At 54.8% G+C, this 25510-nt stretch overlaps 1 protein-coding gene across 1 annotated transcript in view; it reads left to right on the top strand.

The window, feature by feature from the left end:
- Nucleotides 1-13717: 13717 nt before the first annotated feature.
- LOC311511711 (peptidoglycan-recognition protein 2-like) overlaps nt 13718-25510 on the top strand; it is a 253171-nt gene continuing 241378 nt past the window's right edge. The window contains exons 1-2 of the mRNA XM_084612520.1: nt 13718-13775; nt 17725-17972. The gene's annotated coding sequence lies outside the window, so the exon portion shown is untranslated. The remainder of the gene's footprint in view (nt 13776-17724; nt 17973-25510) is intronic.

Here is a 25510-nt window from a genome sequence, read left to right as displayed (position 1 = left end):
GGCCGATGCAGAGCTTAGCAGTCACCCACCGGCTGGGTCCAGCTGCCTTCTGGTGCCGGGAGAGCCAGGAGTTTGGGTTGGGGGCTCAGAAGGAGCAGAAACAGGAGCCTCCCCCCCCCTCCCCCCCGGCTCCAAGTTTTGGAGCATCTTTGTAATGACGTTTCCCCTACCAGAGCCCGGAATAGAACCGAGAGTGGCAACAATTTTGTCATTTTCTTTAAATGCCCCTCGCTCGCTCGGAGCCATTTCACTAATGTGTTTACGCGCTTGTTCCCTGCCACCAGCGGCTCCCTCCGGGCGCTGTGCTCCCGGCCCACCTCGCAAATGGAGCGTGCAGCCTTGTGACTTGCTCCGGCGCTTGCCGCTCTCCGCTGAGCCTCCGGGGACCTGCCTGCGGGGAGCTGCTTTCTGCAAGGCCTTGTCTGTGCAGCTCCTGTGCCTTCAGCCATGCCCGTGGCACCTCGCGGCGTGCCGCGGTCGAAGCTGCAGGGCCACATGGCATCCCAGGCTTCCTCGCCCTGCTCCCAGCCCTCTGGGCGGTGGGTTGTGGGATACCGCACGTTGCAGGCCACAGACCCTCAGCCAGCCACCCCTGCAGTCGACCCCTAACCTCCTGCTGAGTTACTGAATCCTCAAATCTGGATTTAAAGACTTCAAGTTTCAGAGAAGCCACCAGCTACACTAGTTTAAACCTGCAAATGACCCCGTGCCCCACGCTGCAGAGGAAGGCAAACCCCCCCCAGGGTCTCTCCAGATCTGACCCAGGGGAAGATTCCTTCCCGACCCTAAATATGGCAATCAGTTAGACCCTGAGCACGGGGGCAAGACCCCGGAGCCAGACAGCTGGCAAAAAATTCTCTGTAGTATCTCAGAGCCACCCCCCCAGTTATGCGCCCCATCCCTCCTGCTGCACCCCAGAAGTCACTGCGAAAGCGTATCCCGCCCGAAGAACCGGAGCAGGCCGGCAGCACACGGAACTGCCGGCCTCAAGAGAGAAAAAAATCGTGCTTTGGCCCCGAAAAGATCATGAGGGGTTTTTGCGGGTTGTGGACTGCCTCAGCTGCTGGTCTCCCCCTGCCCACCCCCTGCCTGTCTCCTGCCCAGCAGTTAATTCTGTCCTGTCCCCATCAGTTCCCTCCCCCAGCCTCCCCTGTGCTCCTCCCCGGGTTCTTCATCCCCTCTCTCCCAAGCCTTGGGGGGGGGGCTGCAAAGGGGTCCCCTCTTCCAGGCTGGGGGGAGGGGCTTTTCACCCTCCTCTGCCCCTTCCCAGGTGGGTGCTGCGGGGGAGGGGAGAAGAACAGTGTCACTATCCCATCCCCATTGCTCACAGGACGGGGAGGGAGGAGCTGCCCTGAGCCGCTGGCCTCTTTCTGCTCCCCCCTCCCACGTGAATGGCTTCAGGTTATGGTGGGGAGGGGGAGGGAGGCAGGCAAGGGGGGCCGGCAGCCATCCGAAGGCTCAGATTTGCCAGCAGGCCGGAGCGTCTCACGTCATTGCCATCCCCATGAGACCGCCGCGAGGGCGGGCAGCTCCGGGCTCAGAGCACCAGCTCCACCGCCAGAGGAGGCCAGACCCACGACTCCGGCCCACACCAGAGCTGAGAGAGGGAAGGACAGGGCACCCCAGTGCCCGGGGCAGGGGCGCGGCTGTTCCCGGAGCCAAGGCATCGGGATCTCAGGGCTGACACTACTGGACTACGGGCAAGCTCCAGGCTCCAGCGTCTGAGTGCTAATGGATGTCTCGGTGCCAAAGGGCTGGTGCCCCGAATTTGCCAGGTGACAACAGGGATGAAATAGTGGCATCGCTGTGTCTTTTGCTCATGGCGCAACAAAAGCAAGATGACGGGCGCGGTCCTGGAGCAGCCTTAACGAGACGCTGCGGAGAGAATCCGCGCAGAGCGGGGCTGACTGTAGCACCGGGCATTTCAAGGGAGACCACGCCATTCCTACACATTGCAGCAGTGAGCTGGTATATGGGTGGGGGCGTGTGCATGTGCAAACGTGCCCATCCGCTGGATGGAATCAGAACCCTCCACCGCCTGTGTCATAGGCCCTATATCGCCGGATTCAAACAGGGATTCTCCTTTAGCTCAAGAGGCGGGGCTGGTGGAGCAGGCAGTTCAGCATTCGAACCCTGCTGGGATGTCCTAAAAGTGATGTAAAGTAGTGGCAGCTGTGGACGAGAAGGATCTGGTCATGTTTCTTGCTTCTCATCCCCAAAGACAGCACAGGGGCTCCCGATGGCCATGTTATGTCCATGTTAACCTAGCTGTATGGTCCCAAAATCAGGAAATGCCAATGGGAGAGATCCCCTTAACTCTGCCCCTTATGCACAGTGATGAGGAGCTGACAGCTGTACGGAAGCTGAGGATATTTAACGGCGACATCGGTGCACTGAACAAAACCCAGCGTTAGAAAAGCCGGGTTTGGTGGGGCGTCCGCCCTCCTGCAGGGCAGAGCAGGTTCAGTTAGGCCGATGAACCTTGTACATTGCACCTGGAGGAGAGCCAGGGCCAATTAAAGCCCAATGGAAGACGAAGGTCGGCTGGGAAGGACCAGGCTGGGCCTGTATAAGGAGGAAGCTGTGAGCAGAAGGGGGCTGCCGGGAAGCAGCGTGCTGTGATTCCCTGGGGAAAGGGAGGTTTGTTTAGGGAGTTAGTCTGCAGTCCCTGGCTGGGACGAGGGAGTTTGGCTGGGAAAATGGGGGTGGGGGCGGAAGAGCAGGAAGGAGTCCATGGAAATAGCAGCAGCCTCGGGGAGCAAGCAGATTGTGGTGGCTGGACACAGGGTCCCTGGGCTGGGACCCCAAGCCGTGGGCAGGCCCAGGTTCCTCCATCAGCCACTGGGGAAGCGGTGCAGGCCCTGGCCTCGAAGTGGAAGCAGATCAGCGTGGGGAGAGCAAATCCAGGGGGACTTTGATACCCCAGGAGGGGAGGACGTCCCAGTGCTCTGGCCGGGGGGCTGAGTCAAGGAGAGGTAGCACCTGGAGAGTGAGGAGGGATGCGGTGCCAGCCACAATCGGAAGGGGGCATCTGACCAGCTGCAAGGAGGTCCCCCAGCGGTAAGTGACCCTGAGGGAAGGTTCTGGGTAGGAAACCCCTCAGGTGTTTGAAAGTCTAGCAATGCGGAGCTAAGGATGCCCAGAGACACCCGTAACCCCGGTGCCCGTGTGCGCTGGTGTGCTAAGAGCACACTAGACCGTTGCTCATTCCGGGGCGGGGGGACAGCTGAGAAGACCCCTCCCGATGCAAGCTGGAAGGACAGACGCGGACATGGGCGGTTGGATGAGTGTCCTCATGCGGGGACCCATGGCTCACAGGGACCACAAGGGCGTGTAGGCCGTGTGGCTGCACTGCGACGGGGCTGAGTATACCCCGTGGGGGGGTACGTACTGAGGATCCCACAGACCGGTAAGGGGCTGTCACTGCCTGCCCTGCAACCTTGGGGGCCTTGCTGCCCTGGGGTTCGATCACCAGACACCACAAGCTCAAGGTCTCCCCCTGGCTTCTGCCAGCCTAGTTACTCTTTGCAGGGTCCGGTCCCGAGTCTCCCCAAAGCCCCCCCCCCCCCAGATTCTGAACTACCAGGCGCTCAGGCCGTTCCCCTCTGGTTCGTGCCCCCGAAGCTGTGAAACCAGCCCCCCGATGCCAGCTTGCTTCAGGGTAAAACCAAACAGGGCCACGGATACAAAGAGGAAGGAAAGGCAGACAGGGAGCAGCTATGCGGCTGAAGGTGTTGGCACCTCTGGAATGCACCCCTTCCCTTTTCTGACGCAAGCTGCCCGTTCCCTGAGATCCACCCTTCCCGGCCAGAGACTCTCTCGCAGTTTCTGGTTAAAAAACCCCTCAGTCCCAAGGCTGGTTTGGAAAGGTTCTCTTTCCTTCCCTCTCCAGGCATGGTGACTCATGGTGATTTAGAGTGGATAAATCTGGAGATGTCAGTGTCTTCCCATTAACCTAATGGTCCATCATTGTCTTTTCCTCAGGGGGGAGATGATGGACGGTTGCTTGGAGCCGGCTTGGGAGCAGCCCCTCCCGCCGGTGAAGTTGTCGTGCAAGTTCAGAGCACAGGTTTCTATGGACATGAATTCCTCCCACGCCAGCCTGGCCGCACGTCTCCCGGTGCCTAGCGGGTTCAGAACCTGACAAGCTCACGTCGAAGACCTCACTTGTGTAGCTCAACATTGCTGTCTGCGGTTGGTTGGTTCAAAGGCTCATGTTGGGGGTTCAGGCCTTCTGTTCTCACCTTCAGGTGCCTCACCTGTTCTCAAAAAAACCTATTGATGGGGCAATCCAGCCTCCCTGAGTGACGTGGTCTGGTGCTTATCTGTCCTTAGAGCTAGAAAGTTTTCCTAATAGTCCACCTGAATTTCCCTCGCTGCAAACCGAGCTGATTCCTTCTGGTTTTACCTCCATGGACATGGAGAATAATGGATCACAGGTCTCTTGATAACAATCTCTTCTGCATTTGTCTGGGCCTCCCTCAGCCTTCTCTTCTCTAGACTAAACAGGCCCCACTTTCCTTGCGGGTCACGTTTTCTAAATCTCTCATGAGTTTGGTTGCTCTCCTCCGGACTCTCTCCAAGTTGTCCCCCTCTGTCTGAAAGTGCAGTGCCTGGAACCGGACCCAGTGCCCCAGCTGAGGCTGCACAGCGCTGAGCAGAGCCGGACAATTACCTGCCGCCAATGCACCGGTGTACAGCCCGTGCTACCGAGCCTAAACCTCTCAGGCTGAAGGGGCTGGGACATAACTTTCCCTGTGGGCAGGTTATTCCCACCTGGAGCCTGATTCTTCTCCACTAACACCACAGACCTCAGTGGAGTTCCTGCGGATTTACCCCGGGGTATGTGAGAGGAGAATCTGGCTCAAGAGCCCAACTAAATATTCCTGTCCCACTCAGTCGCTCAGGAGTGGTTTCCCTGCCTTATGATAATGCTGATAGATCCATAATCTTCCATGGAGAGATCTCTTCACCCAGCACCAAAATGCAGCTGCCTCTGGGGTGGGATGTGGCAGCTGTTTTACACAGCAGTGGACATAAGAGTTTAGGACAGGAAGTGAAGCAGGATAGGGTGAGACTGCAGGGGGCAATGAGGCCAACAGACTAGCTAGCCCCATAGCTTATGGGTTCCTGAATCCAGTATCTAGTTCTGTGCAAGGCTGCACTCCAGAGACCAGGAAGAGCCGATACCAGCAGGCTGTATCTTGTGACTCAGCCCTCCTGCCCCCACTACTCTGGAGGGGCTGACGTCAGTCCCAGGTGGCGCGAGCCTCCTCCCTGACACAGGTGATGTGCTTGGCACATGCTTCTCTGCACAGCCTTGACCCACGAGGGGCTGGGAGGAGGAAGGAAGAATACCAGCTCGCCCTGGGGGGTGGAAGGACGGCTCTAGTGGTGGGTGCAGGGAACCCGGCCGGCCCTGTTACTTATTAAAACTTCCTGCAGCTGCGACAGTCACTGGCGGATTGCCAAGGCCGGGGCCGATCAATATCTGAATGGAGCCCGGCGCCTCGGCTCTCTCCCTGAACCCTCGGCTCGCTGCCTTTGGCGACGGAATCGACGCAGCCGCAGCTCAGTGCGGGAGGTCTCCAGATGCTATAATGTAGCAGAGGAGAGGGAGACATAGATTCCAAGGCCAGAGGGGACCGTCTCGTCTGACCTCTCCGGGATGACATGGGACAGTTCTGAATTCCTGGTGAAAACGGAGCTGATCTTTTAAAAAAAACCATCCCCTCTTGGTTTTAAACTTGCCGCTGACGGAGAATCCAGAGAAACATAGAATCATAGAAGATCAGGGTTGGAAGAGACCTCAGGAGGTATCTAGTCCAACCCCTTGCTCAAAGCAGGACCAATCCCCAATTAAATCATCCCAGCCAGGGCTTTGTCAAGCTGGGTCTTAAAAACCTCTAAGGATGGAGATTCCCCCACCTCCCTAGGTAACCCATTCTAGTGCTTCACCACCCTCCTAGTGAAATAGTGTTTCCTAATATCCACCACAGCCCTTGGGAAGTTGTTAATTATCCGCCTCACCGTTCAAATTTTACACCTTATTTTCAGTCTGACTTTGTCCAGCCATTGGATCGTGTTAGACTTTTCTCGGCTAGATTGAAGAGCCTGTTTTTAAATATTTGTTCCCTATGTAGATACTTATAGCCAGCGATCAAATCACCCCTTAACCGTCTCTTTAATAAGCTAAATAGATTGAGTCATGCCTCAGTGCTGGGGAGGGGTTTAGGGGCTAGGATATAGCGGGGGGAGGCAGTCGTGTCTCCGTGTCGGGGGTCCCTGCGGGCTGGGGCGCAGCAGAGGGGATGAGATGTTTTAGGCCATGCCTTCTTGCATGTAAATGCACAGCAGTGAACTGCACAGCAAAACAAACCAACCCCTCCCCTGCTCCCCCAAAGCCAGACACCCCCGGCACACACACGGAGAGAATCAACAACGTGCCACCGACGTTCCCTGCCTCACTTAATGCATGACTGGAAGGGGCTTGTAGTGGATAATAAGACCCCACAGAAAACAGAACAATGGTGGAGGGCTGGGGCTGCTAGAGATAGGGTGAAGAATTCCTTCCTCCTTCGGGGTCGACTGTGTACCCTGCCGGTGACTCATATTGCTTTGTGTGAGCTGCAGGAGGCTACAACCCTGAGCCCCAGTATCTAGTCACAAGCAAGGCTGAGCTGCCCGGAGTCCTAGGCCTTTGGGAAGCCAAAGATTAAAGAGAGAAATGTGCCAGCCCTTCTCCTTTCGGAGAGGGCTCTGCTGGCCAAGGCCTGTAAGCTGCATCCAGGGGCTGAGTTGCAGTCCTGCCCCTTCAGAGTGCCCCACCAGCGGGGGGCACGGTAGGGTTAGCAATCCAGATCTGGAGTCATTTAACTAAGGGGTTCCTGAGATATAACCCCCCCTAAAATCTCCCCCCCCCCCGCATTTCTTAACGCTGACAGATTCCACCTATGGTTTTCATGTAGACCTTGTGATCAAACCATGGTTCTGATCATGCCCTAAATGGCCCCAAATGTGCGACATTTACCCCAGCTAGCCCATGGCACCCACTAGCCCGCTGATGCGGTGTGCAGGAAAGAGTTTGGCTCTCTGGATAGGTGCAGCCTAATGCTCCCGTGCCAAAGAGATTGCCCAGGGCATGTGTCGGCAGAGCACCCCAGAGGGGTCTAGCCAGGAACGACTCGCAGCACCCACTGGCTCAATGCACCATGGCTGTGAGTTCAAATCCACCAGCTCAGGCATGTCACTGCGACCTGCCTCTGTCGTGATGGGTGGGGTTCGACTGTAGGGGAAGAGAATCTGCGAGCGCTCAAACTGGGTTTGGAAATAGAATAAGTCACATGCCCACGTGTGCTGGGAGGGGAGGAGGTCTTAGGGGCTGCAGTGAAGGGAAGGGCAATTATGGGGAGGGGGATGAGTAAGGGTGGGGAACACTTACTGAGATGGATGGAGCAGTCCACCCCTCTCAGAGCTATTCTGTCAGGCTACATCCTCCCCATGGGGCGGTCTCCTTCAGCGGAGCCCATTGCGTTGAGACAAATGGCCCCCCTCACACCTCTCCAACCCTCCCGTATTTCCAGGCTCTAGATCCAGCAAAGCCGTCGCGGTGGGTTAATGCACAGACGGCTCCAGGACTGGCCCTCGTTGGGTCTCACTCCGAAGCCAGCAGGCCTGTTGAGTCACTTGTTTGCAGTGTTGGGGTAGCCGTGCGGGTCCCAGGATCTGAGAGAGACAAGCCGGGTGAGGTCAGATCCTTCACTGTCGGGGTGAAGTGATGGAGGCCGCTACCAGCACGGGTGGCGGGTGAACCCCCACTTCGAGGAGGCTAATGTGCTGGACCCGCCACTTCCACCCGCCGGAGCCCTGAGCTCCCCCCATCCCCAGACACACATGGCTGGAGTGCCCTGACCCACCCAACTGTGCTGGGCCGAGCCACCAGCCACCCCAGCACCAGGCTGAGCCACTGGCCACAGCGTCGGGCCCAGCTCAGTTGCAATCAGTTGAGTGAGGCCCCCCGCCTCTGGCGTCAGGGTGGAGGTGGGCCTTGGGGCGGAAGACGGGGGGGGGGGGAGGGCTGTGGCCTGGGTCAGGGGAGGCAGAGCTTGCCCCGGCCTATGGCACCAGCCGCCCATGGCTACAAGCATGGCTGAGACACTGTCACCAGCCTCAGCCATCGCTGGGGGTCGTGGCCTGTTGCCGTCCAATTTTGAAGATCTCAGCCATGTCCAGGTTATGAATTGCACCCGTGCGGTGCCCCACGGCAGCGGGACCCATGTCTGTGCCAAGCGCCCTACCCCATCGTGACAGCTGTTGGCTTGGTGGAATCTCCTTGCCATGTCGATGGACCCTCGCAAGGTTTATCTGAAAGCGGTTTTTTTAGATTTTTATTGAATTAAACGTTAATAGTTGGAGGAAATTGGGGGGTGGGGGGGAAGGGTCCGGACAATTATTTAATGACAGTGGACGTTGAGATTCAAAAAAGTTAAAGCTTTATAACCATTAAAATGCAAGTTGTCAACATCACATGTCAGAATATACCAAGTAGACCTCGTTAAATCAGCAGCTCCTGGCTGGGTTTGCTTTTCATTCACTAAGAGAGACAAAGAGGGGAGGGGATATCTGTTGTTGGACCGACTTCGGCTGGCGAGAGAGACCAGCTTTCCCGCCCCACAGAGCTCTTCTGGGAAAGGGCAAATACGGAAGCAGAGTGTGTATGCTACATACAAATTGGGACCGATTGTTTAACACATTGGAGGTGGTCATTTCAAATGACGTGAGCAATTGGGGTGAAGATCGGGGGTGCCGGAACAGAGAGGGCTGGGGAAAGTGGGGTCCACGGCCCTCCCCACTTTTTACTGGCAGTAAGGGCAAACGATGAGAGGAGTGGGCGGAGAGGAGCGAGTGGGGGGGCGGGGCCTAGGAACGGGCAGTGGGAGGGTGGGAGCTTGGGAAGAAGGGCGGGGCCTCAGGGGATGTGGCGGTGTGAGGGTAGGGGTTTGGGGGAAGGGACAGCAGGAGGGTGGGGGCTCTGGCCAATGAGCGGTGCAGGGCTGGGGCCTTGGGGGGTGCAGCATGGCATGTGGGGGCCTATGGCCCCTCACTTTTAGGGTGCTTCCACCGTCTTTGGTTAAGATGGTCACGCATAAAGGGTTTGAAGCGGGCAATCAAGGGTAGCCGGGAGGGTGATGTGTCCTGCTCGTTGTACTGTAATGAGCCATGAAACCAGCATTCCTGGTAAGTCCATGGCTTTTCGTATCTCGCGGAGTTGTGAATGTGAAGTTCCCCCACTCGCCTTTTGAAGGCGTTGGGCAGGTTTCCCTGGGGGACGAGTACCGAAATACCAGTGATGGTGTGATCGCTTTGTGCAAAGTGTCTGCCCCCGGGGATGCGATGTTTTCACCTCGCAAGTTCATTCGAGAACTCGTTCGTTCGCCAGCCTGTCTGCAAGAAGCCTAATTCAAACATCTAAATCGCTCGATTTTGACTCTAATAAATTCTCAAGCAGCCTTTTGCTTCCGTTGCCTATCTGTAAATTTAGCCTGTTATCGATGGAAATATCTTTCCCTCGGTTTGCGTGTGTACCGTGAAATAGATGTTTACAGACATTTACCGAAAAATATCTAATCCTTGCAAGCCGAGATATCATTTAATTCCACCAATCATGGGCCTCGCTCGCTGTACAGCTAATTTGTATGCAACAGTTTCATTGGCTGTGTGAGGGAGACTGCACAGATGGCAGATTACTTGGGCCAGTTGCCACATGCACGGACTTGTAGCTACCAGTTTCAGCCAATATTTTAGTGGCGAACTCGCTGGGCCACAGTTTATATTGAGAAGTCTTTTCTGTTTAAAGGTTGAGTTTTCCCCCCAAAGTGCTCTAAAACACACATGCTTATGCGGCTTGTCTTGAAATCTGTTATGCCTCCTGGAGGTCTGGGGTGGAATTAGTCACCAAAATTTGGGGTCTTTTGAGAAAGAGGTTCCGGAAATACAGCCCCATCAAATAACATCAAATAACCCCCATCTTGAAGGTCACAGAGTCTATCAAATTTTTTAGCGCTCACCTGGCTCCTACAGCTCTAATGGCTTAATGGGATGAGATGGGGAGGGTAAGCTGCAAAACGCTCAGGTAGGACAGGTCCCCTCCCTGCTCACTGCCTCAGTTTCCCTAGCTAGATGAAGATATTGACCAGCCTCACAAAGGCTTTGCAATGCATGACACTCCCTTCCACCCTAAAGGGGATGAAGATACAACAGACCAGCACTAAGTGCTGTCAAGTGGCTCCCTTTAATGTGACTAATTGCTGCATGTCTCCCAGGCTCCAGGCATCTCCCCACCAGGCCGGGATCAGCTCCAGGGCAGGACCTGGCTCCTCAGGAGTTGTCACCGCAGGGGAAGCCTCAGGGCCAATCTACGCTGGGAGCTCTTATTGGCATGACTACGTCTCTCAGGGGGGAGGGGGTGTGTGAAAACTCTGCGCCCTTCGGAGATGTAATTAAACTGGCCTAACCCCTGGTGTAGACAGCGCTTCGCCGATGGGAGAATTCTCCCACCAGCCTGGCTGCCGCTTCTGGGAGCACTGCAGCGTTTTAAGCATCGACACACCCTCAGCCACAGTTCAGCTCCTCAGGGCCTGGCTACACCAGGAACGCTCCCACAACAGTGCTTTGAAGTGTGAGTGTGGCCACGCGCCACCTCCTGGTAACCCACCTCCAGGAGGGGATTCGCTCCGAGCGCTCGGAGCCTGTCTACACTAGCGCTTTAAAGCGCTCAGACTTGCTGCATTCAGGGGGAGTGATTTTTCACACCCCTGAGCCAGCTAGTTAAAGTGCTATAAAATGTAAGTGTAGACAAGCCCTAAGACACGCCACGCACCAATGCCTACAGGGCAGGGTGGCCTGCTAGTTAAGGCTGGACTGGTATTAAGGGGACTGGGGTTTGAGGCCTCACCCAGCCCGGGACTCTCTGCCTGACCCTCACACCTCACTCAGGCCCATCTCTGAGGTCTCCCGTTGGTTTGGGCCCTGGGTCTCGGGTCCTGCTCTGTAGCATGGGGCTCATGGCCCGTCCATGAGTGACCCCTCCCCCCCGCCTAAGGGGGTCACAGTTTGGCCCAAAGCAACTCCACGTTTGGGGCCAGGCTTTGAACAGGGCTCAGCTCTCCAGAAAATCTAGCCATGAATTTCGGGTGCCTAACGGGTGCTGCTGAATCCTTCTGAACATCTGCCCTCAAGTGTGAGTGGCCCAGGTTTTCACTGCCTCGGCCGGCTTCTTTCCCCTCCTTTCCTGCTGCCCTTGGAGTCAGCGGTGTGAAACCAAACCAACCCCTCCCTGCAGCACCTGTCTTTACCTCCAGGGGGCGTGGCGCTTTCAGCGAGTCCCAGACCACCGGGGAAGCCCGGCCAGCCAGCGGTGCCTTCAGCCTGTCCCTGCGGGTTGAGCCGGATCGTGTCTCTTAGACAGACTCCAAGGGGTGGAGACTTGCCTCCGGCCATGGGGCAGTTGTGCTGATGCTTTGTTTCCATCACCGCGACGAGCTTTCCCCTCTTGCCAGTCTGAATTCGGCCAGCTTCGGCTCCAGGCGCTGGATCCCCCCCTGCCCTTGTCTGCTGGATTGAAGGGCCCTCTGCTCTCAGAGATCTCCCCCCATGGCAGGGGGTGGGCAGAGGCTGGCCCTGTAAAGACTTTCTTTTCTCAGGCTTTCAGCTGATCTCCCACCATCCTCAAGGCCTCCTGGCATTTTCCTCTCACCCCAGCCTGCCGGGAGTTTCCGGCCAGTTTGCAGCTGATCCGGGGAGGTAGCCCTCTCTGACCGCCTGGCCTGCCGCCTCGTATCCCAGCTGCTGCTGCTGGTCAACCATTTATCCGCCGCTGCGGAGGTAGCTCCTTTGTCTTTCCCCGCCTGGAGGCTGTGGCAGGACGGAGTCCCAGGACTTACAGACCCTGACCAAATCCCCTCGCAACCTCCCCTTGGGCAACCTGAACAAATCAAGGTCTTTGCTCTGTGTGGAGTACAAGGCATCTTCTCCGAGCCCTTTCCAGTCGGGAGCATCCAGGCCAGGTACGGAGCCATGACTGGGCACGGCAGTCAGTACAGTGCTTGGAGAGCCCAGGGGGATACGCACCAGGGACAGCCGTCCTACGGGCTGAAGGACCGTTTCCCCTGCTGTATCCACACAAGTCCAGTGAGGGGCCCGTCACTTGGGAGCTGGATGGCCCCGCACTGGAAAGCAGGCAACGTGCAGAGAAGAAATAAAACCTTTAGCGCCCGATACTTCGTCCTCTTCTTTACATCAGTGCTACTCCACAACTGCCAGTGTGGTTACGCCCCATGCAATGGGGGAGCCAGAGGGACCCCCGTGGAATTACTGCTAACACCTGGTCTACACTGAAAACGTATCCCAGCGTATAGTGGTTAGGGGTGTGAAACCGCCCCAGCCCCTAGCCGGGACAGCTCTGCCACCCATACCCGCCGTGTGGACGCAGCTGTGTGGATGGAAGAGGGCTTCTGCCGGCACAGCTAGCATGGCTCAGGGAGGCGGTGTTCCCACACAGCAGAGCTCCTCTGTCTGTCAGCGGACACTGCGTCTCTGCTAGGGGGCTCTGCCTGATCCCCAGCTGGTGTCAATGGGCCATGGCTCCACGGGAGTCAATGGGCCAGATCCCAGCTGGGGTCAATGGGCCGTAGCTCCATGGGAGTCAATGGGCCAGATCCCAGCTGGTGTCAATGGGCTGTAGCTCCATGGGAGTCAATGGGCCAGATCCCAGCTGGTGTCAATGGGCTGTAGCTCCATGGGAGTCAATGGGCCAGATCCCAGCTGGTGTCAATGGGCCGTAGCTCCATGGGAGTCAATGGGCCGGATCCCAGCTGGTGTCAATGGGCCGTAGCTCCATGGGAGTCAATGGGCCGGATCCCAGCTGGTGTCAATGGGCCATAGCTCCATGGGAGTCAATGGGCCAGATCCCAGCTGGTGTAAACTCTCATAGCTCCACTGATGTCACTGGAGCGCCACCACTCTAGACCAGCTCAGGATCAGGGCGTAGGTGTGTAAAGTGACTGGTTAAAAGTAACCTTCACCTGCAGGTAAATTAGTAACTTCTCACTGAGCTGCCGCTCCCTCCCTCCCACTGGGGAATGGGAAGAGGAGACTGGGGAGGGCGGCTGTATTGGATCCCTCTGCCTCCAAAGCCAGGAACAGAAATCCACATTTAGGCACCAAACTAAGGTCTCGTTCCAAAGTCCCCTGCAGCCAGCGGGCCTCCTTCCATCCGGTGAGCTGTGCATCAGGTCCCCTGCATGGTCTGATAGCTGGGGCCCGGGGGTCTGAACTCTGCCAGCTCCAGTCAAGCCAATGGGCAAGTTGGCTGCTCAGCACTGCACAACACAAGAGCCCCTCTGAACGGCCCTTCGAGCGCAACATCCCGGCTCCAGCCCTGGGGCGAGGACCGGAGAAGGAAAGTGCAGCTCATGCCCCTGAATGGGTGATAGTGCGGTAACCTGCCTCCAGGGGATGTGACCTTCTGGCCCCTCCGGCGCCTCAGAGCAGGAGGGGTTAGAGCCCTTTCATACTAAAAAAATCCTGACTGATGTTCTCACCCTCTGTGTAGGTGTCGGGTCTTCTTGTGAATCCTGCTCTGTTCCTGGCCCGGCTGCTGTCCTGTGGTGGGGAGTTCTGCAGGCTCATGGGACGTGGGGGAGAAAAGTACGTGAAAGCCAGGATGGGGCCCTGAGTCTGGTGGCTCAGCTTGTCAAAAGAGCCCAGAGCCCACGGTGAGCAATGGAGCATCCCTACCTCCACCCCCATGGGGAGCAATGGAGCATCCCCCTTCCCCCCCGTCCCGTGAGGAGCAATGGAACATCCCCCTTTCCCTCCGTGGGGAGTAATGTAGCATCCCCGCCACCCATGGGGAGCAAGGGGAGCTAAGTGCTCTCGAAACCTTGGCTTTGGGCATTGCCAGTGGGGTGCCCGGAATAGGTGGCCATTCCCCCCAAGGTTGCTCTGTCCCTTTGAAGTGATAAACTCCAGCAGCTGCCTTTCCCGGTGAGCCTCCTGCTCCGGGGCTGGAGCCGATCGCTAACTATCAGAGAGCAGGATGGGACCAATGTGCGGGGAGATTAGCCCCATGTGCTCCTGCAGGGTTCTCACACCTTCCTCTGAAGCAGCTGGGGCTAAGCTCTGTCAGAGACAGGACACTGGGCTGGATGGGCCTCAGATCTGGTTCCTAGCAGCCCCCAGTGACTGACAGGGGACGGACCAATGGGCCAGAGACTCTTGAAATCAGAGGGTTAAAACCTCTCCTCTGTCCTAGCCGGTCCCTCCCTCTCCTCTGGTCTGAGCAGGGCTGCTCCCCCTTTCTCCCAGTGCTGGGCTCCCACCTACCCTCCAGCCTCTTCTTTTCTCATCTGTGCTGCTGATTTAATCCCCACCAATGGACGTCCAGTGGTGGGAGCGAGCACAGGACAGGGGTTAGGAGCCTGGCTTCAGGGATTTCCTTACACACTCACACACCCCAAGCTCTCCTATTGCCCCCCTCCTGGTGTGGTCAAACCATCCAAGATGAAGAACATACCAAGAAGCAAGAATATACCAACATGTCATCTGAAGGTTCAAGTGGTGTATCAACATCTGACCAGCCCAAAGCACAAATCCAGCTACCTACTGAAGAAACAGCATCTCCACAACCTTCCTGATGTTTGTCGGTCAAACATTGCCCATTTATTGAAGTTACAAAAGATGGCTGGCTGGCGCATCTCTTGCAAAAAAGAAAAGCTAGAAGAAAAGCTTCCCAATGCTATAACTGGTAAACGTGGAGGAGCTTGGTTTGCCAGACTGATCAGCAAAGCCAATGCTGACAAGCTGCGTGAAGAGGCTACAAAACACCAAGCCTCTGGACTGCATGGGTATGCAGAAAGCATGATAAGCCAGTCACTGTCACAGCCAATTTTAGAAGTACTTTATGAGGCTGTTAAGAATGCTGGAAACACGACACGGTTTATGCAAACAAACAGGAGGGTAAATTAAAGGAGGGCTGTCACATCGTACTTCCTATTTAAGCAAGAGATACCGCACCCTACAAACTGGAGGGCAATGTTAAATGCACTGACACTTGTTAACCCTGGAGTTAGACGCTGATTCCAAACAAGACCTGCAAATGCTCACTGTCTTTCTGTAAGAAACTTAACTGACTGGTTAGAAGCATCTGGCGCAACAGGGAAAGATGCAGCCGTTGGAAAAGTGAAGGACTCTCTCACCACATTCAGAAAGTGTGCCTACGTGGCTGATGAATGCACCCATGCAAATGGCCATCAAGTATTAAGTCATTGTGTACGTTATCTTGATGCCAGTGTAGCCAGTTGATGCATTTCTAGCTGTTCAGATTATAGAAGACGCAGGGGCTGCATCTGTGACATCTTAGGAGGGTTCAATGCTTGCCCACGGGACCCCAGACAGACGGCTGCTTGTGCATTTGATGGCGCTAGAAACTTCTCCAGAAGACCTGGTGGATGCAAGCTTCATGCAGAGAAAAGAAAAGGAGGACTTGTGGCACCTTAGAGACTAACCAATTTATTTGAGCATGAGCTTTCGTGAGCTACAGCTCACTTAAAGAGTAACCCTCATCTCTCCTATCCACACTGCAGAGGCCATCTTAACTTCAGTACCTGGAAAGAGAATGGAGCAAATAATAAAGCAATCAATTTGCAAACATCTAGAAGATAATAAGGTGATAAGAAACTGTCAGCATGGATTTGTCAAGAAGAAAGCATATCAAGGCAACCTAATAGCTAGGGCCCTACCAAATTCAGGGTGCGATTTGATCAATTTCATGGCCAAAGGGTTTTTTAGTTAGTCAGTTTCACATTTTCAGATGTTTACCTCTGAAATGTCATAGTGCTGTAACTGTGGAGGTCCCTCCACGAAACGGGGTCATGGGGGTCACAAAGCTGTTGTAGGGGGGTCGCGGGATTGCCACCCTCACTTCTGCACTGCCTTCCGAGTTTCCTGCAGGCAGGGGAGGTTCCCAGAGGTGGGTCTGATCTCCCCTGTACTGCTGGAGGCTCCTAGCTGTTAGTCCCAGCCAGGCTGGGGCGGGACGGGACCTTCCTCTTCCTCTGCATGGCTCTCGGGGGAGATCAGACCCAACTCCGGGTACCTCCCCTGGCTGCAGGAAGCTCCGTATCTGCGCTGCCTTCAGAGGTGGATTCTGAAGAGCCGCAGAGTTTCCTGCAGCCGGAGAAGGTACCCCGAGAGGGATCTGATCTCCATCGAGAGCCATGCAGGGGAAGAGAAAGATCCTGTCCCTCCCCAGCCCATCAGACTAGCAGCTGGAGCCCAGTGAATCGTAGGAGCCCCCAGCTGGGGTGCCCCCAGCTCTGCTCATCCCTCTTCCCTGCAATAGCTAGATTTCACAGGGGTGGTCTGATTTCATGGTCCGTGAAATGTTTTTCACATTTGGAAATTGTGGAATTGGGAATTTGGTAGGGCCCTACTAATAGATTTCTTTGACAGGGTAACAAATCTTGTGGATGGGGAGAAGCAGTAGACGTGGCATATCTTGACTTTAGTAAGGCTCTTAATACTGTCTTGAATGACCCCCTCATAAACAAACTAGGGAATTATAACCTAGATGGAGCTACTATAAGGTGGGTGCATAACTGGTTGGAAAATCATTCCCAGAGAGTAGTTATCAGTGGTTCACAGTCATGCTGGAAGGGCATAATGAGTGGGGTCCCACAGGAATCGGTTCTGGATCTGGTTCTGTTCAATATCTTCATTAATGATTTAGATAATGGCAGAGAGTGTACACTTATAAAGTTTGAGGACAACACCAAGCTGGGAGGAATTGCAAGTGCTTTGTAGGATAGGCTCCAAATTCAAAATGGTCTGGACAAACTGGGGTAATGGTCCGACGTAAATAGGATAAAATACACTAAGGGCAAATGCAAAGTACCACACTTGGGAAGGAACAATCAGTTGCACACATACAAACTGGGAAATGACTGCCTAGGAAGGAGTACTGCGAAAAGGTATCTGGGGGTCATAGTGGACCACAAGCTAAATATGAGTCAACAGTGTAACGGTGTTGCAAAAAAAGCGAACATCATTCTGGGATGTATTAGCAGGAGTGTTGTAAGCAAGACACGAGAAGTAATTCTTCCGCTCTACTCCAGCTTCAACTTGAGTATTGTGTCCGGCTCTGGGTGCCACACTTCAGGAAAGAAGTGGACAAATTGGAGAGAGTCCAGAGGAGAGCAACAAAAATAATTAAAGGTCTAGAATACATGACATACAAGGAAAAATTGAAAGAATTGGGGTAGGCTGTTACAAGGAGGAGGGAGAAGAATTGTTCTTAACCTCTGAAGCTGGGAGAAGAAGTGATGGGCTTAAATTGCAGCAAGGGTGGTTTAGGTTGGACTTTAGGAAAACTTCCTAACTGTCAGGGTGGTGAAGCACTGGAATAAATTGCCTGGGGAGGTTGTGGAATCTCCATCAATGGAGATTTTTAAGAGCAAGTCAAACAACCACCTGTTGGGGATGGTCTGTATAATACTTATTCTTGCCATGAGTGCAGGGCACTGGACTAGATGACCTCTCGAGGTCCCTTCCAGTCCTACGATTCTATGATCTACTCAACAAGCACTAATATGAGCTGCAGAATCTTCAAAATACATTTTAAAAGCCATAAATGTAATGTCTTCATTACCCTCTTTTTTTCAACAGAAGTCCAAAAGGACTGAACGTCTTGGAAGAAGTAGAAGATGCTCTGGGTTTGAAATTCAAATTAATCCAAGCTGAGAAAACCCGCTGGCTTGCTCATGATCGATCCTTGGCGGTTGTCTTAAAAACTACTGCAACCATTACGACTGGCTTTGGAAAGCATCTACCGAGATGGAACGGATCTAAATCGTGAGGCTGGTGGGCTACTTTTGCTACTACGTTCAGAGAAGACTATCTCCATTCTCTCTCTTGTAAGTCTACTGTTGAAACCACTTGGTTTAAACAATGCCATCCAAGCATCTGCTACAACAATAGCAGATCTCTGTCCAGCAATAGAAGCCACAATTGGATCAATGGAGAATGATCCATTGACAGTGGTAGCTGATGACAGAACAAGGAGTAATGGTCTCAAGTTGCAGTGGGGGAGGTTTAGGTTGGATATTAGGAAAAACTTTTTCACTAGGAGGGCGGTGAAACACTGGAATGCGTTACCTAGGGAGGTGGTGGAATCTCCTTCCTTAGATATTTTTAAGGTCAGGCTTGACAAAGCCCTGGCTGGGATGATTTAGTTGGGGATTGGTCCTGCTTTGAGCAGGGGGTTGGACTAGATACCTCCTGAGGTCCCTTCCAACCCTGATATTCTGTGATTCTATGACAACATACTGGAAGAAGCAAAGACTTCCGTCCAGAAGTTGACTCATGAAGGCACTTATATTGACTCCTTAAGTGAAGAGGACAAGAAGTGTTTGTTAAGCCAGCTGAAAAGCACAACAGACTTGATTCTTACAAATCTACAACAGCGACTTCTGGATTCTACTCAACCTCTAACTCTCTTTTACAGATCCCTGTCTTATAAAATATGGACAGTCGAGTGGAGTGAGGCATTACCAGCAATGGGACTGCCATTTGCTCAGGACAGAATAGAGAATTTGAACACAGAGAGGAATATCCTATGATGAGTGAATGAAGATTTGACTTCAACTTCTTCTTTATCACTGGTGGCTCAATCCGATCTTTGTGCTATGTTTTCTGGGATGAAAGAAGTAGGAATTCATCTCTTGTTATTCCTGGTCATAACAGCTACAGTTGAATGCTCTTTTTCTATCACTGAATAGAATTCTGTGTTCTAAAAGAAGTCGCCTTCTTCCTGATCATGTGAATGAACTAGTGAGCATATCACTTGAAGGAATGGAAGTACTGGGCACACGAGAAGCCACCAGAGATGAACACACTGCTTTCGAGAATTTCATTAACAGAGTTGTGCAAAATTACAACACGAAACCAAGAAGCATGTAGACGTAGTGTTCCAGAGAAGGCTTGAGTAGCCAGCTTTCATTTGTGTGGTGATTTTAAAACATGAGTTAGATCTAATAAAATGGTCATGAAACATTTTTCAGTTTTTACTGTGGTGCCATACAGCCCACCTTCGCCCTCACGGTCCCACCCCTCATCGGCCCTGACCTCCCCTGTAAATTCGACCCCCACCCCCAATTCAGTTCCAGGGGGAAATACTGCCTGGCTTCAGCTGCTGATCTTGGCATAAGTCAGTGGCGCACTCAGGGCTTCGTGACCCAGCAGTAAAGGGCCCAGGGTATGGGCCCCAGGCTGAGAGTCCCAACTCCTGGGGGGCATTCCCGGCTCTGCTTCCCTGTGGAGCCCTGGGCAAGTTACTCCTGAGCTGGGTGCCTCGGTTTCCGCACACCAACCCCCCCGTTGTGAAACTGCAAGGTGCCTCTGAAAAAGATGCAGGAACAGCATCTGTCTAGTAAAATGGCAACATTCTTTCTTTCTTTCTTTCTTTCTTTCTTTCTTTCTTTCTTTCTTTCTTTCTTTCTTTCTTTCTTTCTTTCTTTCTTTCTTTCTTTCTTTTTTCTTTCTTTGACACAAGCCCCCTCCGCCCTTGCAAGGGTTAATACAAATTGACTTCACCTCCCAGACTGGCACTTGCACTGCCCAATGAGCGCCCCTGCGCCACCCCCTCCCCCGGGCACCGGCTCTGCGCGGCTGGTCCCCACCGTGCGCCTAGGGCGAGGTGGCTTGGGGAGGTGCCGCGCTCTGGCGGGACGTGCGATTGAGCTGCCGCGGGGAGGGAGAGGGTGGGATCCCGGCGAACTCCAGGGTGTCCCGTGCGCCCCCCCCGCCCCCCAACTCTCTTGCATCAATCCACCCCCGCCCCTTCCCCAGTCACCCAGGCGCTGCCAGCTCCAGCCGGGCGGGGGAGAGCGCCCCTTTAAACTTCGCTGCGCGCTTGGGGCTGCGGGGCTTGGGGCTGGAGGCTGCGGGCGCAAGGCGGCGCTTGGCAGGAGCGCACAGGTAAGGGGCTGCGTGCGCCGGGGGGCGCCGAGGAGCCGGGGGGAGCCGGGGGGCGCTGCGGAGTTCGGGAGCGCTGGGGACCCGGGGGCGCTGTGGAGTTCGGGGGTCGCCGAGGAGCCGGGGGGCGGCGAGGAGCCGCGGGGCGCTGTGGAGTTCGGGGGTCGCCGAGAAGCCGGGGGGCGCTGGGGAGTTCGAGGGGCGCTGGATTGGGCCCGGGCAGCGGGATCGCTTCTGCAGGGCTCTAGGGGGTTAGCAGGGCTCGGGCTGTCTGCGCTCCCACCCGTGTCTCTTTAGCAGAGCTAAATCCAGCCCAGGGACCTCAGAGATACTAGGTCACATTAGGGGACCATCTGGAATCTGGTCTGTGTCCCGGGGATCAATCCGGATTCTGGTCTCTGTGTATGGGTCAGTTTGGATCTAGATCCCCATTTCCAGCAGGGGGCATCAGAAATCTGGTCTGTGTCCACAGGGATCAATCCGGACTCTGGTCTCTGTAGCAGAGATCAATCTGGATTCTGGCTTGTGTACACAGGGATCAATCCGGATTTTGGTCTCTGTACAAGTCAGTTTGGATCCGGATCCCTGTTTCCAGACAAGGCTCTCTGGAGCCTGGCCTGTGTATACAAGGATCAATCCAGATTCTGGTCTCTGTCCATGGTCAGTTTGGATCTGGATCCCCCTTTCCAGCAGGGGCCACCCGGATTCTCATCTCTGCATATGGGGAGGTCAGTTCAGATGCTGATCTCATTTCACATGGGGCTTAATCAAGTTTTGGATGGTGGCTCTCCCCAGGGTGGAGATGAACTCTTCCATCAGCTTCCCCTGGCTCCGGTCCACAATCGGTCCACAATTGCTCCCTTGACACAAGCCATGCTACTGCAGGGCAATGAGATCTGGGTTGGGCCCCACTGGTGTTTAGTTTAAAGGGGTGCACTTCCAGAAAAGGGAGCTGCCATTTATGGGCAAGAGCCACGGCTGAGGGGTTGGGGGGACTGGCTGGCGGGGGGTGGGGAGGGTTGAAGAATGGGGGATGGAGGCTCTTCAAACCCAGTGTCCCCATCTGGGCCCCGACCCTGTGTGCCATGAGGAGGCATGCTGGCAGGGGCTGGGGGGGCACAGGTGTGGAAAGCTTGCCCCTTGGATGAGCCTGGCCTTCTTTGGGGCTGTCACCCAGTGCCGGCCACCGGGTGGGATTAGAACAGATTAGAATTCACTGCCAAAACCTGACTATCCCAGCTCACGGGGTAGGCATGGGGGGTCATATCCCTCCAGAGGGGCAGGGTCCCCCAGATCCTGGCACACACCCAAATGCCGAGAGAGGGGCTCAGACCCCGCAAGAGAGACTAGAATAAAGCCTTTACCTTGTAGTCAATGGAGTTCCTCTGGCTTCACACCAGAATCTGGTCCAGAGCAGAATCAAGCCCCTGCTCAGCTTCCTGGCCTTTGCTGTCCATTGGTATAATGGGGATGGGTGCCCAGGGCTGGGCAGGGGAGTGTTCAGTGCTTGGCTCCCATTCCCAATTGCAGCTGGGCTTTTTAATCAAATCAGAATGTTTTTATTTAGTTTATAAATGAGGAGAACGGTAGCCGCAGAACACGGCTCTGCCAGGGGGCCAACATGGGAGGCAAAGCTGGGCTGGCCAGGGTTCAGGCAACGAGCCATGTGTATGAAAGAGACTGAGACCAGAGCAGAAGTCCCCCTCAGAGCTGGGAACAGAACTCAGGAGTCCTAGCACCCAGCCCCCGCTGCTCTGCCCACTAGACCACCCCTCTCCTCCCAGACCTCAGAATAGAACCCAGGAGTCCCAGCTCCCAGCCCCCCCTGCTCTGACTACTAGTTCCCACTCCCCTCCTGGAGTAGAACCCAGGAGTCCTGACTCTCTGTGCAGTGTCCTGTCCCCCCAGACCACATTGCCAATCCTTCACCCCCAACACATGGCTGAGTGATTTGGCTGGGAGCTGGGGATCTTCACATATGGAATGGGGAGGGGGGAAGGAGACTTCCACCACCAGGCCTTGGTGTGAGAGGGGCTCTAAGGGCTGGACTAGACTCTGGCCCGAGCGCCCCCTTGTTTCCCAGGGGCGGGGACTGGGCAGGATTCCTCCCTTGGAGATTGACGGCTCTGATCCTTTAGAAGGAGCTGGCGGTTAGGGTGAGGGGGAATTGGTCTCTCTCTCTCCCGGGTTCCCAGCGCCCCCATCCCTGCCCCCCCTTGTACCTCCCCCTACTCTGACGCGAGTGGCCGGGTGCTGGGAGACGCTGAGAAGTTAACACTGATTTTTTTAGCTTCCCCGTGGCTTTTAGCTGAGTAAATATTATTGCGCAGTGTCCGGGGAGCTGGCGGGTGATTGATTAGATGGGAACATGGAGCAGCCGGTCTGCATGTCTGGCTCCATGCTGCTCCTGTGGCTGATTTCCTCCACTGCCATCTCCTCAATGGTGGGGGCCTAAGAGGAGAAGTAATGTCTAGGGGTTAAAGCACAGGATTGGGCATTAGGACTTCCATCCATCTCCTTATACACCCATCCATTTACTCTTCCATCCCCATACACATCCATCCATCCCTACATGGACCTGTCCATCCATCTCCTTATACACCCATCCATTTATTCATCCATCCCCATACACCTCTGTCCATCCATCCATCCACACATGTACCTGTCCATCCATCTCCTTATACACCCATCCATTTACTCATCCATCCCCATACACATCTATCCATCCATCCATCCCTACATGAACCTGTCTATCCATCTCCTTATCTATCTATCTATCCATCCATCGCCATACACATCCATCCATCCCCACATGGACCTGCCCATCCATCTCCTTATACACCCATCCATTTATTCATCCATCTCCATACACATCCATCCATCCATCCATCCCCACATGGACTTGTCCATCCATCTCCCTGTACACCCATCCATTTATTCATCCATCCCCATACACCTCTGTCCATCCATTCATCCACCCACCCATCAATCCCCAGATCTACCTGTCCATCCATCTCCATATACACCCATCCATTTATCCATCCATCCCCATACACATCCATCTATCCATGCATCCATTCCCATATGTACCTGTCCATCGATCCCCATACACATCTGTCCATCCATCCATCTCCATATACACCCATCCATCCACCCATCCCCTTATATACCTGTCCATCTCCATATACAACCATCCATTTATCCATCCATCCATCCCTATACACCTCTGTCCATCCATCCATCCCCATATGTACCTGTCCATCCATCTCCTTATACACCCATCCATTTATTCATGCATCCCCATATACATCTGTCCATCCATCCATTCATCTTCTTACACACCTATCCATGCATCCAACCCCATACACACCATCCATTCATCTGTCCATCCATCTCCATATACACCCATCCATGCAACTCCTTACACATCTATCTATGCATCCATCCCTGCACAAACACATCCATCCATATCCATGCTCATCTATCTATCATACATCCGTCTGCCCATCCATCTCCTTACACATCTATCTATTCACCCATCCACCCCATACACTTCTGTCCGTCCACCTCCATCCACACCCATCTATCCATCTATCTTTCATTCATCCTCATATACACCTATCAATCTCTCCATCCCCATACATACCCTGCTGTCTGTCTGTGGTATCTGGGGCTGTACATAGGTTACATGTTGCAGCAAAGCCCATTGACATAGAGCCATCAGCTGGCTGGCTCTGCTGGTGGGTTCTGACCTGGAGCGCGCTCACCGGGACCCCTTTGCTCAACTCTCGTTGATCCCTTTTCACCCAAGCACTTTCTGCCACTCCTTGCTCAAGCATGGGGCAGTGGGGCCTGTGGTTAGATCACCTCCCTGGCAGTCAGGACAGTCCAGAGGCTAATCCCAGCACTGGTACTCTCAGAGGCCATGGGACCGCAGCAAACCACACGCCCTCTCTGTGCCTCGGTATCTCCAGCTGTACAACAGGGATAATGACCCTGACCTGGTGAAATTCCCCAAGATGCTGACAGCCCTCAGGAGATCCAGCCTTTGGGACTCTGGGGAGCCATGCCACAGAGTCCAAGTTGGAGACTGATCAAGAGCCATCTCCAAGCTAGGTTAGGAGTTTGCCCCCTGCTACTGCTATGAGGAGGCTGACCCAGGCTCTCCCTCCTCTGATGGTTAGAACCCATCTCCTTTCCAGCCTCCATTATTCCTGGCCAGTTTATCCCCATTTGACTCCCTGGGGTGCCCTTAACCTTTGCAAAGTGCTTTGGGATCCCCGGCGGAGAGGGGCTCGCAGCGTGCCATAGGGCAAGAGGAGACAGGAGTTTCTTTGCTGTGTGCATGGTGCTCGTGTCATGGGCCATTGTCCAGGGAGGCCCCTTGCTCCCCAGCCAGCCTCCATGGGTCACGACTCCTTCTGCTTGTCTGAATGACCCTCCGCAGGGGCCCAGGGTCCGGGGCTGGTTCTTACCAGACTTGAGCTCCCCGGTCCTTGGTTCCAAGGAGAAGCAGCCATATAGCCACTGCTCTGGGTATTCTCCCTGCTGCCGTCCCTGCATCCCCAACAGCCCACACCTGGCCCAGGCATCCCAGGGCTGCCCTGACTCCAGGTTTCCACAGGACAGACACTGGGGGGGTTGGCGTGGCCCACACGAGGGGAAGAGGGTCTTTGCCTCCCCACGTGTGGCTGCTGCACTGTTTCTTGGTCAGCTCTAGCAGCCAACTCTGGGGCTTGGCTCTTCAGTTCTGCAGCAGGGTATTCAGCACAGGGGGTTGCAGGTTCAAACCCCACTGTCAGCCCAAGTGGGGCCAGTTCCCTCACCACCAGGTTTCCAGCAGCCTTTGGTGCTTTCTCCATGGGCATTCTGGGCAGGTCTGGGTCCCCCGTGTCTGCATATCCCAGGCAGCCCCACCCACCCGCTGCATCTCACCAGCCTATCCCGGGAGCAAAGTCCAAGGCCAGCTGTGACGCTCCCCGTGTGTCCTGAATCTCAGACAGCGACACCCAGGGCCTCTCCCGCCCAAGCCCCAGGATGTGCCATTCCCTTCCCCAGCCGTAGTGATATATCCTGGTGTCTGCACCACAGGGACTAGCAGGGGCCAGACTTTGTGGTCACATGCGTGGGGCACAGAGGGTCTTTGGTTTTCCCACCCCCTAGGGCATCTGATCCCTTTAGAGCAGTGGTTTTCAACCTGGGGTCCGCAGACACTGTGTCTAAGATTTCCGTACCTCCATCTGAAATATTTTTAGGGGTCCACAAATGAAAAAAGTTTCAAAACCACAGTACTAGAGCTTCACCTGACATCCCAACCACTTGGAGAGCTGCTTCTCTCCCACAGGGGGCGTCAGCCCCAGTCAGCGCACCCTGGGGTGGGGGGACCTGGTAACCGTGGGGCAGAACCTGGGGGAGTCCGCCTGTGTAATACCCTGGCTTCCCAGCCCTCAGCCAGGGCAACACCTGCTGCTGACCCAGA

The sequence above is a fragment of the Lepidochelys olivacea genome (genome assembly GCF_965140295.1).
Source record: "Lepidochelys olivacea isolate rLepOli2 genome assembly, chromosome: 23".
In the NCBI taxonomy this organism is placed as follows: domain Eukaryota; kingdom Metazoa; phylum Chordata; order Testudines; family Cheloniidae; genus Lepidochelys; species Lepidochelys olivacea.
This window is presented reverse-complemented; position numbering and strand designations above follow the sequence as displayed.